The sequence below is a fragment of the Cyanistes caeruleus genome, chromosome 17 (assembly GCF_971803275.1).
Source record: "Cyanistes caeruleus chromosome 17, bCyaCae1.hap1.1, whole genome shotgun sequence".
In the NCBI taxonomy this organism is placed as follows: domain Eukaryota; kingdom Metazoa; phylum Chordata; class Aves; order Passeriformes; family Paridae; genus Cyanistes; species Cyanistes caeruleus.
The window spans coordinates 11,963,801-11,978,146 of record NC_141717.1 but is presented as its reverse complement, the minus strand read 5'-3'; the positions used below and the strand labels follow the sequence as shown (position 1 = coordinate 11,978,146).

General features: G+C 44.7%; 1 protein-coding gene across 6 annotated transcripts in view; it reads left to right on the top strand.

Moving 5' to 3' along the window:
- Positions 1-14,346, top strand: part of MAD1L1 (mitotic arrest deficient 1 like 1) — a 346,167-nt gene that overhangs the window by 296,672 nt on the left and 35,149 nt on the right. The window lies entirely within an intron of this gene.

Below are 14,346 nucleotides of genomic sequence, written 5' to 3'. Positions count from 1 at the left end.
CTATGGCAAAGTCTCTGCTGATGCTTGCTCTCTGCCTGTAATTGCTATTCAGCAGCTGTTTCCAGTGGTTGTCTGAAGGAACTTGCACAAGTTAAGGACATGAAAATCCCTCCCTGTATGTTGGCCTTTGCTGGAACTGAGCTTTGACAAGAGAGATGCATTAGCTTCCAAACTCACAAGTAATTAGGTTGGTTTGAGTGTACTTTGCTGAAAGTTAAGGCTTTGGGGCTGGGAAAGGAGAGTTGGGAGGTGGTGGGGGGTGGGAAGTAGCAACTTTAAAATCAATATTGCAAATGCAATGCAAAAGAGTGTAATTAGCATGTTTTGCAGAGCCTATTAATTCCTCTGAAATGCTGTTTATTAGGCATAAGAACTTTGGGAGCCCATCAGTGGATTAAACAGGTTCTGTAATGAAATGTAAATGGTGTAATTGGGCTTGTTCTGAAAGTATTTATTCTTCACCTGTGACCCGCTTGATTGCGGTTTGACAACACGAAGGAGTGTGCATCTCCTGGTTAATGACAGCTAATTCCCTGGAGCTAATGGAGTGGGACGCCCAGGCTCACGGTGCCAGGAGCCGCGGGTCACGCCTGGAGCTCCCCAGTGATTGGCACCAATCCGAGCACAATGTAACTTTAATTACAGTAATTCCAAATGTAAAGCAAGCATTTAGCTGCTGGAGAGAGGCTCTTAATTTTGCAAATAGGTGCAGTATAATGGGATGACCTTTTATTAGGTAAATATTGGGATGGGTGGGGATGCTGGCCTCCAAGTTACAGGTAGCAGGTTGTTGGTTCCCATTAGCTCAGTGAAAATCACAGAGATGTGTTCTCCCTTCCAGGTTAACCACACGGATTTCCTTCAACAAGCAACATTGTGGAAATGTAGTCCTCTGTGCTATTTAAATGCAGTCTTTCCATCAAGGCATGAAATTCTTCTGTTGCTCTTTTTACCTTCTGTGTGCATTTTTGTCAGCGTAGACAACTGGGATTTCTGTTGTTGTTTTCCCTTTTTACAAACCCTCTTTACCCAAACTGTGCAGTGCTAAATATCTCCAGGCACACAGGAAAGGTCACGTAGCTCTCTTGGAGAGTGAAACACTCAGTTTTGCCTGGCATTGTGGTATCCTTAGTTAAGTGCTACCATCAGTGTTGGTTCCACTCCCTCTTTTGTAGGGTTGAGAGTGTATTCCCAGCCACAGCTTCCCTTCTCATGCTGGAGAAGGTCTTTCAAAGCAGAGACTGGCTGTTTTGTGGGAGCAGAGGGTGCTGTGCTGAGAGGTTCTGGAGGACTAAAATCCCCCAGCTCTTCCCAAACCCATTAAGGCCTGCAGCCTTCAAACTTGCCTTCTGTTAGCTCAGTCTCTCTCTTAAGAAATGGACTTGTTAGAGTTGAAATGAGCCCAGGCAGGGAAGCTTGTATCCAGGAAATGTCCAAGTCTGTGTGTGTGTGTATTTGGAGTAGGTCCCCAGGGGAGTGCTGTAGGCTGTTGTATTTAATGTTTGGAGCACAAGCAATACAATTTCTGCAAGCAATGCCTTTCTTTTCTATTTCATTATTCTTCCTCCTCTGCCTCTTTCCATCTGCAAGCTGAGAGGCAGAGAGGTGGCAGTGACAGCATGGTCACAGATCTCTTTACATCGTTGATCTTGGGCTTGTCCCCAGAGTCAGGACAGGCTGGAGAGGGCAGGGTGGGAGGCAGCTGTACAGACTGAAGGACAGCACAGCCAGTAGACATTTGGCAGCCTGAACAAATGAAGGAATGAGCATCACTGAGCAGGGGACTGGCAATGATGGGTTGTTGATGCTCCTGTAGAGCAGTACCAGTGCGAGGCAGCTGCCTGAAACCAGTCCAGCAGTGATGAGAGCGGTGGCAAAGAGGAGGGAGCATCCTCACAAGGCCAGGCACGTGCTCCTTCCTGGCAGATGGCTTTCCATGCACCATTCCTAATGCCAGCAGAAGTAACACCTTCTCTGGATGAGCTCCTGCTCGTGCACAGAAGCCTCTCTCTGTGCTGGATCTGTGCTTTGTGGACAGTCAGTGCACTGGCACACATCTGGAGCAGAGGCAGAGCAGCTCCAGCGTGGCTGCACTGAACGGGTTCTCCTGGTGTCAAAGCATCCCATTCCCCCCAGCTTCTCATCTGGAAGATGCAGCTGTGATGGGAATCTTGCTGAGAAGTGATATATGGGAGGACCAAGTTAACATTGCAAAAAGGAGATTTCCTTGGCAAAAAAGCAATAACAATTCTGATCATTGTCAAGTCAAAAATCTTCAGGTTTGCCTAGCTAGCCTTTGCTAACATGCCACATCACATCCTAATGATGTTTCCTCTTGCTTCTTACCTTAAATCTTTGTACATTGTCTGTTGATCTACAGATTGAAGACAGTCACCCCATGTTAAATAGAGAAAGATACTCAGGAATTTCTCCTGAAGCACTTTTCAGCACATAAATGTAAAAGTCTTGAGAGCTTCAGACTAAGTCCCTCTTTTCATGGAGTCCAAAGGATTGCTTTCTGGGGCAGGCTGTGCCAGATCAGTAGTTCTCTAGCTAGTCTTCCCTGATATTTTATCTTTGAGATATGGGAAAGAGAGAGATAATATGGCTCCACAGAAACTGGATAAGAGCTGGCAAATGTTTGTATCAGCCAGCCCAACATGAAGTGCTGCAGCCGGATGGGCTTTGCATGGGGAGTCTTGGATCCAGAGGAAGATTGGATGTTGTTAACATGGTCAAGTGCCTCAAGGAGAGCCTGGAAGAGACCTCAGGCTCCTTATCCTTCCCATCCCTCCACCTATTTATTCTTTTTGGAGTCATTACAGCCACTTGTTCCTTTTTTCCCTTCAATTCCCCATTTTGCATCCTAATAAAGGAGCCATCCCATTGCATGTGTGCCTTGCATATAGAAAGCTGTACAAAATAGCTTTGTGAGTGTGAGTAGTGAGGAGCAATTGAGTGCTTTATCTCTTCAAGCCCATTCTTGTCCATTCAGCCCCATTCATCTTCTCTGAGAGTTTTTATCAGCCTGAAGGCTTTTCAAGGAATGGACTCTGCCTCTGTCATGTTGTCACAAAGACCTGTTGCGTTTTGGGCACTAAATAAATAATAAATATTGAGTACTAAATAAATAATAAAAACTGCCTGTACTGAAAAGCCATCCTCCAGATTAATGCTGCTGCTATAAACAAACCAGGCTTTGAGCTGGAGAGAGCAGCAGGTTCCTCGGGTGGTCTGACACGGCGTGAGTGGCAGCTACCATCATTAATGCAGGGCTTTGATCTCTGAGATAAGAGGTTATTCCCCGTGGCCCTTTGGCATGAGGAACCAGTGATAGACTGACAGCAGTAAAACATGGCCATTTGAGAGGCTTCTCCAGCATTTTATTCTCCAGATTAGATCTCCGGAAGGAGCTGTTAGAGGGGAAGAAATGGTGGAATGGCCGGTTATGTGACCGCTGTGACTCATTAATATATCAAAATTTATGTCCAGGGTACCCTCACAGCTGGTCCAAACCAACTCTTAGGAGCTGGATTCTCTCTTGTCCCCCGTGCTTCTATTGCCTAAAGGCCTCAGTGGGAGATATGCTGACTCTTTTAACAGCTTCCTGCATTCACTCTGGATCCAGGAGTTTTTGACACAGTGGAGCCTTGGATGTGCCACCAGCACAGGCTTCAAGTTTGTTCTGCACCTGTCTCTGTCTCTTCAGCCGCCTTTCCAAGTGCCACAACAGCCAGTTACAAACTGTGGTGACACAGACACATGTACTGAGAGCCTCCTGCCTCACTGGGCAGGAGGAGCTGGGCTTTGGGTGTCTTCTCAGGTTGTCTTTGTGAAATTAGCAGAGCAGCAAGACAATTGCTGGGAGGTGATGATGGGGGAGCTCATTTTATTGAATTTCAACCCCTGTACTAATAAATCACAGCCTCAACTGATGGGAAAAGTTGTCTTTTGCAAGTGGGGAGAAGACCACTAGACAGTATTCACTGCCAGAATACAAGTCAATTGAGACCTGATTTTTTCACCCAGAGGTCCCCAGGCCAGACTTTGTCACCCAGAGTTCTGGCAAGAAGTGGCAGAAAATCATTAACACTGAGCAGTAGTTTCTCTCAGGAAGGGTTTTATCTCTTTATCTAGTTCTTATTAAAGAGCAGATGCATAAACACAGAAACCATCCCAGCTTTGTGTCCTGCTGCCAGCAGCCCATGCTAACAGGATCCATCATGCTGATCTATGTTCTGAGGAGAGGACTTGGGTCTTCCCTGTCTAGGGACACTGGGGCATGTCACCCCTCATGGTATGGCTGAGCCCAGCTCTCCTGTCTCACCACTCTTCTCCTGGGATGGCTCATTTCATTCTTGCTGCTTGCCATTAGTTCCTTCCCACCTCACTAAACTAACTTCTAATTAAACTACTTGAGTAGATCAGGAGGGAGCAGTGTTGGGGTTGGTTCTGCTTGTAGGGAGAGAAAACCATGGAGAGTACCCTTGGATCCTGCTCCACAGATGAGCTGAGCAGTGTTTGAATCCCACCATTTCCTGACTATTGCCTTGGGGTATTGTTTTGTAGAAGGTGCTAGAGATGGTAGAGAAAATAAAGGGCAGGAATTGTGTTTTCTGCATTCATCCTCTATTGTTTTCTGACAATTTTTCCTCAATTTTCCCCCTGCTTTTCTTTATGCCAAGATGGCCCCAACCTTTTTTCCCAAGTCTGCCTTGTTCCCACAGATGAGATTGGGATAACAGGGGAATAGTGTGAGCTCTTTCCAGCCCCCTCAGCTTAATTGCTGTCTCCTGTTCTCTCCTTTCCCGTGGCAAGGTGGATCCTCCTTCTCTCCCTCAGACCTCATTCATGGGGGCACAGTGCTGTTCAATGACCCAACACCTCTTGGTTTGTAGTTCCAGTTTTAGATTTGTTGGTGGATTTCTATACCTGCTTGCCCCCAGATATCCACCGTGGTGCTGACTGTTCTCCTCCACAGCACTGTGCTCCCTCACCACTGGCATGCTGCTGCTCAGCACTAACACAAGCATCATGAAACCTCAATTCACCACTCAAAGCAAATCAAAATGCATCTGCAGCAGCACTCTGGTTCTCAGAGAGGAGACAATCAATGATAAATTAAGTCAGCCAGTGGTTAGCATAAGTCAGAATGAGATACTTCTTGAGGAGGAATATTTCTGACTGTGAAGCAGTGTGGGGATGGAGGAATCAGTCTTGAGGCAACAGCACAGCTGTTCCCATCTTCCCTTCCCAGCAACTGAGTCACAGAAAGATGATGTTTGGATATCCTACTGGTAGCAAAGCAGTTTTTCCCTGGAGTTGGTGCTTACAGTGATGCTCAGAGGGCAGCAGGAAGCACGGCAGGGCTGAGCACTTGGCCAGGAGTGTTACAAGGGAGAAGGAGAAAGAGGGTGTGGTGTGTCTGGGTTTGGAGTATTTCACATAGGGGCTGTGCTCATGTAAGCTCCCAGTGCTGGGAACCAAAAACATCTTCATTGAGGGAGCAGAAAAACAGCTCCTGTTCAGAGCAGGATTTGAGAAGAGGGATTGTATGGATGCAGAGGAGAGCACCAGCCCTGCGAGTCCTCCCACAGAGAAGATGTGAAGCAAAAGGAGGAAGGGAAGGGAGAAAGCACTCTTTGAGGCAGTTTGGCAAAGAAGACAGTGAAGAGAAGACAACATGTGTGAGAGAAGTAGGAGGAGAGGGGAGAAGTAGTCCAAGAGTTCCCATTGGCATTAGGGGAGGAGATGATTGTGTAGGTCGTTTGCCAAGGAGCTAGGAGAGAGCAAAGCAGCCTTGGGAAGAGAGAAAAGCTGGTAAAGGGCCTTCAAAGATGACAGGGGCTGACTTAGCTAGCAGCCTCTTGACAAAAAAGCAGAGTTAGTCCTTTGGGTCTTCCAGCAGAATCTCCTGGAATCTCAGTCTCTGCTTCCCTCCCTTCCTGTCTCTTTTGAGGTGGGGTCAGTGATCTTCAACATGTGCAAATTCAGCTTGAAATCAGTCTCCAGCATCACCTCCTGCATCAGCCAGGACAAGAGGAGGCAGGAAAGGTGACATAAAAAAAATGGGACATACAGCATAAAGCACGTGGTACCTGGGCCTCTGCTTTATCAAGACATTATCTCAACCTGTTTTCTCTAAAACCAGGGGAAATCCTTGGTGAGCAGTCTCTATTTCCTCTGCCTCACCTCAAGATCTAAAACTAGAGAGGCTGGAGAATTTCCTTCTAATTAACTTAACAAAAGCTGGGTTAATAAGCAGCTTGATCTAGTAGTCTGAGTTCCTATATGGGAAGGAGATTGTGGCTAGTGAAGAGCTCTTTAATCTATTGGACAAAACATAACAAGATCAAATGCTGGAAGTAGAAACCAGAAAAGATTAGAAATAAGGAAATGCTTTTGTTACAACAGGGGTAATTAGCCATTGGAACTATTTATCTCAGTACGTAGGGGATTTGCCATCACTTTGAAGTGTCTAAATGAAGATGGGATATTCTCGTACAAGAAATGTTCTAAGTCAGCTGGTAATTATGAGCCTGATGCAGGAACTGCTTTGCTTAATTCACCAGCTTGTGCCTTTCATCAGTTTTTAGATTGGCTGATTCTTAGGGTTCTTTTGAGCTCCACAATTTGGGAACCTATGAGAAATCAGGGATGGTGCTGATGAGCAGAGCACCTGAGAGTACAAATACTGGTACTGTGGAGCAGCAGAATAGTGCAAAAGGCTCTTTTGAAGCAAGAAGGAGAAATCTGTGGCAACATTTACTAACAACTTGGTAATTCTGCTGGAAAGAAAATGGCTTTCCTGTGTTTCAGTAGGGATCAGGGTGCAAACCTACCCTAGGCTGGTTTTTCCAGAGGCAGCTGGAGATGTTGCCTCCTCATCAGACTCATCATGCCATGTGGATTCTGTCACAGGACTGGCAGTGCAGTGGCTTTCTTCATCCCAGCTCATAGCATCCACCTTTCAAGCAATTCCCAAACATAATTTATCCACTCCCTGGAATACCTTTCTGGCTTCTCGTTATCCTTGCTCATTTTATGGGTAAAGACAGTTGGGGTGGGGTGGAGATTTCATTCAGACAATTAGGGAAAAGAGCTGTCAGAGCTGGGATTAATACTCAGGGCTCCAGAGCCACCATCTCATTTTAATATTACTAATGGAGTGCTAGGAAACATATGTGTGCTGTTGGCCTGAATTTGATCTTCCTTTCTTAAATAGGAATAATAAAAAAGGGAAGGGGCTGGAGGAATGCTGCAGTACAGAGTGAGCTCCATTGGGAGCTGGGTAGGGACTGCCAAAGGCTTCAGTGTTCATTTTGTGTCTCTGGCAGCCTGACCCTGCCGTGAGGATAATCAAGTTTAAAATTAAATCAAATTTCAAATGTTAAACCAGCCAATTAAAGATGTAATCACATCAAAACATGCATTTTAAAAAAGTTTTTGTTTACTCTGTCATAATTAATTTATTTAGCAAGAAAACTTTAGTTGGTACAAAATACTTGTTAAACTGGTCATGAGCATTGAAGGAGCGAATATGCAGTGACACAGAGGCATGGCAGGGCAAAAGTTACCCAAAAGCTCACCTGAAAATCCCTGAAGAACTGGCTGAATGAGTTCTGTGGGGAGAATCTTTGGCTAGCACAAACCAAACATGATGTATCTATTTTTCTGACTGCATGACTGGAGGCATGATTGCTGTTTGTGGCCTGTCCATTAACCTTAGAAGTGTCTTTGATCAAATAACTTACTATCTCTTGCCTTTGATTTCCCTTGATGTCTCCCTTCAGAAGACTGAATAGCTGGTGAGTTGGATGCTGGGCTCCTTGGAAATTATCCCTTTCCTGTGTGTTTGTAGCATCAGTTGATAGCACATGAATTGTGTTTGCTTGTTTCCTGCAGCTCAGCATCCCTGAATTTCAGGATCCTTCCTGTATCTTCAGGGAGGTTGGTGTTTATTTCACCTGTAGCCTGTTGTATAGGCTGGCAACTTCTTCCTTTTCTTTTCTTCTTTTTCAGAAGAATTTTTTTTTTCTATCTTGACATTCCTCATGAAGTGTTGTTGTTTGAACCTTGGTGAACACCTTTCAGTAGTGAGAGTAGGTGGATTTCCTTTCACATTCTACCATATTAGCTGAGGGTTGCAAGGTTCAGTGTATCAGGATGTTCTGAAAGCTTCTTGCTTCCTACTTGTTTTGACCTCTTGGTTATTCTGCCGGTCTTGAGACTCTGTTCAAGGAATGACAAGAGCAGATTTCAAATACTAAAGCAGTGAGGAGGGAGTAACTGCTGAAGGAACCTCTCAAAACGGTGAATTTTACAGTATGGGAGGACCTGGAGAGGAGGATGGGCACCAGTGGATCAACAGCTGAGAGAGGAAAGGCAGAGCCAGGGTCCCCAGGCCCCAGGTGGGTGACCTGCTCTGCTTTGGCTGTGGTTTGCACATCTCCTGGATGGCACTGGCCAGGGGACAGTGACACTGTTCTGTATGGGGCCAGGAATGACCCAGTGATGCTGACCTGGAGAACCACTTACTCACACTTTGTCATTCCCACAGTAGGTGGGTGCAGAGCTTTTCAAGAGAATTTGGTTGGAAAGTGCTGAGGTGAAGTCTTTAAGAGATAGAATTTGCTTTTCATCATCCAGCAGCGGTTAATTTGTGAGAAAAGGAAGAAATCTGACATTCAAAGGCTTGAATTCCTCATTCTTTTTCCATCCCCCAGCCTCCTTTCTGTTCAGGAGTAGATAGGGGCTGGAAGCAGTCACTGCAAGTTTGCAGTCACCCGAACTTTTCGTAATTAATTAATCCCATCTTTATTCACACAGCACTCTCTGCCTCAGACCGTGGGTAATAAACACCGATCAAGCAAGCAGAGATGATAAATTATCTATTTAATAATTAACAAATTAGTCCTAACAGATGGAACCAAAACAAATTTGTCTGTATGTGCACACAGCACACAGCTTGCCTTCCGCTGCTTGCCACACTGGGACATGACCCAGAGATTTTGGCATTTCTCCACTGATAGTCACCCCCAAGTGCCACTTGGGCTGGTCACAAGTTTATCTCTGGGTCTGCTGTGGCTTTCTAGATGTGACATTCTCCATGTGCCAGCAGTGGATGGATGAGGCAAAGCATGATGTCATAGAGGAAGAGCACAATGGAGAAGAGAGGAGGACTCCAGTATTTTAGCATTAGTTAAGATGCAGGAGCACCCCTGCAGAAGTATCAGCTGTCCATTGTGATTTGTTATGTTGAATTAATAGATATTATAGTCCCTGTAATTCATTCTCTTATTATTTAGCAGAGAATAAAAAGTCAATGCACTGCTGAGTTAAATAAACATGAGGCACTACAGTCATATGAACATAGTATCCTGTGAGCTAACTGTGCATATATTATTCATCTCCAGTTATTATTCATGACCTTTCCCTCACACCGTCATGGCTCCATCACTTGTGAATTTATAACTTCATTAATAATGAGTGTCAATTAATAATGTATTTTCATTATATCCATTGGGTGTATTTACAGCATTCATAATGCATTCAAATAAGTGATTTAGGTGTAAAAATAAAACCACAGCTCTTCCATGGGCCCTCACCTTTTTGAAGAGTCACTATTTCTGTGCAGGATAATCCTTCCTGCTCCCATTGCTGTGTGGCCATGCTGTGTAATAGCCTGCCATCTGCCACCATCACGCTTAAAAGGGCTTGAATCAAAGCAGGAAACATCATTATTGTGTGAGATTAGAAGAAGATGATCCACAAATTCATCATTATTGAAAGCGACACGAGAATGGTGAGAGCGTGGGAAAGGTTTGAAGTTCAGCTGTTTCCTTCTCCTCTCCCCCTCCAGTTGCATTTGGTTGAAACTGAGGAGCCCATTCAGGTGGAAAGAGGCACCTTGGGTTCAGCCAGGCTCCAGGAAGCTCTGTGATGGTCCTGGGAGCACGGAGATTTGCTGGGGGTGTTGCTGGGATGTGTACCTAGCACAAACACACCATAGCAGGTCACACTCTTGTGCTTTATTTTAATTGAAAGACGCCTACCTCATTTCCTTCCTCATCTGCAGCACTTTAATCCTCAGGTTTTTTAGAACAGGAAAGTTTTTTCAAGCTCTCCTTTCCTGTTTTCATTTTTTTTCCTCACAAATAAAACTCTAAAATACTTTGGTTTCTCACAGACATCTCCTCCCTGTCTCAGCCTGGGGAAGTGCTGGTGTGCAGATCATTAGCTGGCTTTGGACAACAACAGTCTAAACACTGGAGACTCAGGGGCAGATAAGCAGTTAACACAGCTAATCCTCTTTCAGTTCCACTTCTTTCCTCTTCGAGTATGCTGATAATTCTTGTTTTATTTTGTCAGCAGTACTCTGAGTTGCATTTCTCAGATTCTCTTTCAGTATTCATAGCCCCATGGTAACACTCAACCAGTAAATGAAATTCACCTTTTATCTGTTCCCCATTATCGACATAGGCTGTGAGCTCCAGGAACACTGAGTACAGTGAAGGTTCCACCTTCAAAGCACATATTTGATTTTCAGACAGGACAGGAAAAGCTGCTTCTAGCCCCATGGAATTAGAAGCACTTAATAGAAGAGTCGGTTGGATATCAGTAAGAATTTATGTTATTTTCTCTTCTAACTAATAGGATTCTTAAATAAAGCTAAAGCTGATATGTCTGGCTGAGTCCCTGCCCTTTGTGAGAGTTGCAGCTTCACCAAATGACAAAGGGCTGAGCAATGTGAATTCTGGTATCCTGTGTGCTTGGTGGAAACAGCTGCTAGGAGGTGTAAAGAAGGAGGCAGGAGAAGAAGGCCATGAGCAAGGGACAGTTAGTGAGCTCTTTTGTATTGGTTTTAATCAAAACATACTGAGAAGAGCTAAAGCATAATGCAAAGGAGGGATTTTGCTTGTGTCAGCCTAGAGAAGGGAGCTGTTAATTTCACTCCATCATTTGAATTGCTTTCTAGAGCTCATACTAATCCATCTTCTCCAGCCAAACACTTCTCTCTGCCTATCATCGTTCATTCTTTTGGATTGAAATTATGAGTCTGTATTAATTTCAGCGTCTCTTTTTTGCTTCTTGTTTTTGTGTTTGCCTATTGGACCCATTTTGAGCCCCCAGAACAAGTTTCATGATCCACTCAGGCAGCCCAAGTTAGCTGGGAGCCCGTGCAAAAAAGTGCAAACACTTTTTCCTTTGGACAGGATTGTCAGAACAAGCCAACCAGTGACTGATGTGATCTGGAGTCAGCGAGGGTGTACAGTGGATAAATGTGCCTGACGCTTTGTGATAGAGCTGGTAATTACATTTCACTGTGAGTGGTATTAATAGTGAAAGGAGGCTCTGGCGATACTGCAAGAGAATTGGTAACAAGAGAGGCTGTAGGGAGAAGAGGGAGCCATTTATTAACCTGATGAATTATGGAAAAGTGGACTTTTCCTCAGAATGCAGAGGAACTTTCCTAGACACGATTCCTTCGAGATAACTCAGAGACTTTGGTGGCACTGATGATACTGAAACCTCTTTTCTTTCTTTTCACCTGACCTCAGACTCTTGAGACTTCCATCTTCCTACTCTTGCTCAAATACTATGTCACCTGGATTTACACTGCATAGAGAGGCTGTTTGGCTAGGAATTCACAGATCTTGAGGTCTGAAGTCCAAAAGTGATAGAAGATTTTTGAACCCATAGAAGAAAAGGTGATGAACTCTGAAGAGAGTCAGCTGTTGGGATCAGATGATTGAGGCACATGGGATAAATGTCCTGTAAAACAGAATTCTCCATCAGCATGGTCTTGGGAAAGATCTCTGCCTGTGAAGGAGAAATATCCATGCTGGGAGACTTCCCAAGAAGCAGCAGAAGCTGTTGTACCTCAGTCTTCCCTGGGCAATTTCTTAATTTTATTTTCCATAAAGAATGTCTTTGAGGGAGAAAAGTAGTTCTCCCAAACATTCAATTTATGAAATTTATCTTTTCCTATAGGTTCTTCTGCTCCTCCCTACTCACACCTCACATTCCAGCCGCTCTCCTGATTTTCCTAAGGTTTGTCAGCATTTACCACGTGCTCAGTGATGTGTCCAGGCTGATTCCCATCCATCCCAGCAGCCGTGTGAGAGGGCTGGTGCCAGCCCAGCCAGTCCATTAGTGCTCAGAAGGGATCTCAGAAGGGATCTGATGTGCCTTCCAGCAAAGGTGTAGCCTCTGGCACAGCCAGTGCACGAGGCCAGGGCTGCCGGCTTGTGCAGCTCTCTCCTGGGATTCTTAAAAGGAAAAACGTGCCAGCTCTGGGAAGGAGGACAGCACAACGATGGAAACAAGCCTGATATGGAGAGAATTGCCAGGATTTTAGGGTATTAGAGGTGCTCCAGAACCAGAATGATTTAATGGTGTGATTACTTCTTAATGCAACACGCAGAAGGTTTTTTATTGGATTTCCCCCTGCCCCATGCATTCCTTCTAAGTGCTGTGGAAACAGGCAGCTTTTAAAATAAACACTTGGGGCTGTTTTACTATATCACTCAGTTTAATTAACTTTTAAATCATATGATGTCACCTGGATATCTTTCTAAATTCTACAAGCCCACCAGAAAGCAATAGCTGCAGTTCTATTCCATTTCCACCTTTGATAGATTCACCTTCTGGAGGCTGCAGGGTTTCCCTCTGCCCTTTACTCCCTTATAGATGTTCTCTCCTTCAAAGAGCTTAGGCTGGATCTTGTAGCTTAAGGGCTTGAAAATACGTGCTGTTGAGTTAATGTTGGGTGGTATTTTTGTGAGTTTGGGTCAGTGAAGCAGCTCTCTGGTGTCCAGAACAACTGGGCTCTGTGTCCACACAGCAGTTCATGCTCTTGGTCATGAGGTGCTCTTGCCCAGCAAGTGACAGACAGAGAAATGCATTAGGAAGAGACAAAATATGTCTCATGATGCTTAAAGCTGCTTGTCAGGGAAGTCTTTATTATTTATTTTTGCTCTTTTCTGATACAAGTTGCCTTTGTATCAGATTCTCCTGAAGAACCTTGGCGATTCTCCTACCCTAAGAAGGTGCCTGCCTTCAGGTGCATTTTCTCAATGTCAGACCCAGTAAATCCATCCATCCATCCATCCATCCATCCATCCATCCATCCATCCATCCATTCATCATTTTGTAGGCATTTAGAGCAGAATGACAAGGGAAAGAGCTAAAACACAGGATTGTCTGGTCCCTTCCTCAGCCCAAAGGAGGGAGCAATCCATGAGGTGTGTGTCTCACAGCAAAGCTGTTTGCACTGAGCTTAGTCCATCCTGTGCACAGGAAGCTGAAATCTCAGAGGAGTCATACATTCACTGTTCAGGCTAATCCTTTAGGATGTTCATTATTCCAGGAGAAAAAACCCAAACTAAATAATGGAGATTTTAGTACTGATGGAGAGGAGGAACACAGGATGATTAGGAAGCAAAAAGGTGAAGGTTCTGGGATTTTCTGAGCACTTCCAAGTTCAAACTACCCCGAAAGCACTAATCAGAGTCCACAATTAAGGAAATGGTTGAGAGATACCTTTGAGATGTATAAGCAAGAGAGCTAATACAGATGAGGTTAGAAGTAAACTTGGAAATTACTGACATAGAAATTATTATGGCTGAGTATGAGAAAGGGGGAAATCACTCAAAGAAGAGAAGAACAAGGATTGCCCTCAACATAGAGAGTTTGTGGGGCAAGAAACAGAGAGGTCAGCATTGAGTTAAAGGAGTGCATGGGCATAACAAATGGGAGGAGAGCAATGGGAAGCTTTAAGGGTTAATAGACCAGATATGAGTATGAAAAGACCTGCTGGTGGGAAATGGAAGGGTTGGAAAAGGCCACTAGAAAGGTCTGTCTCTCTCAGGTGACCCCTGAGGTGGAGGTGGAATTGATTGGCCGTGCAACAATGTCACTGCATCCACTTCATCTTTATTTAAAGTTCCTCCTTTTGTGTGTGAGCTCTCTACACAACCTCAGCAGTGTGAGTGAGCTGGGCTGCCATCAGCTCTGTTCTTTCCCGCTGTGCTCCTGCCCCTCCTTTGATGCTACGTCCCGGATATTTCCCTCCAGCTCATCTGATTTGCAGAAACCCAAGTGATTCTTAAGCTTTTTTGCATTTGGTCTTTTCTTTTTTTTTTTTTTTTTTCTTTTCTTTCTTCCCATGCTCTGCTCTGAATGCATTAAAAATGGGAAGGCTACATAAATGCAGGTCAAAGCAAAGATTCCTGAGACCATTAGTGTGTAGCACCAACCTCATCTTTGCAGGAGTATGTGGGATGGTCATTACAAAGCCCTTGGCAGCTCCAGTGATGATGAATTTGCAGGATGCCATTAAGC